Source organism: Oncorhynchus gorbuscha, linkage group LG07 (assembly GCF_021184085.1).
Source record: "Oncorhynchus gorbuscha isolate QuinsamMale2020 ecotype Even-year linkage group LG07, OgorEven_v1.0, whole genome shotgun sequence".
Classification (NCBI taxonomy): domain Eukaryota; kingdom Metazoa; phylum Chordata; class Actinopteri; order Salmoniformes; family Salmonidae; genus Oncorhynchus; species Oncorhynchus gorbuscha.
This window is the reverse complement of record NC_060179.1, coordinates 44349487-44350007: the sequence shown is the minus strand read 5'-3', so window position 1 is coordinate 44350007 and position 521 is coordinate 44349487.

Here is a 521-nt window from a genome sequence, read left to right as displayed (position 1 = left end):
GTGCTCAATGAACGTTTCACCTCCGGACCCATCCTCGTCCATCCAGATCCTACCCGTCCCTTCGTGATAGAGGTAGACGCCTTGGACACCGGAGCAGGTGCGGTCCTTTCACAGCAGAACAAGGGGTAAAAGAAACTGCACCCATGTGCATTTTCTCTCCAAACGGTTCTCGCCAGCGGAACGCAACTATGATGTAGGCAACCGCTCTTGGCAGTTAAGTGGGCCCTTGTGGGGTGGAGACACTTTTTGGTGGGGGCACCTCATACTTTCGTGATCTGGAAGGACCAAAAGAACTTGGTCTCCATTCAAGCCAAGAGGTTGAACGCTCGCCAGGCTAGGTGCGCTCTCTTTTTGAACACCTTCACACACTATCCAAGAATCAGAAAGCAGATGCCCTGTCCCGCCAACCCAATTTCTCTAATGAGGAGAATATGCCTCTATCTGGGCAGCAGAGGTCACAAAATGATGCAAGGCCTCATTTGACCTAACCAGTAAATATGACATTTTCAGGGGATGAGATG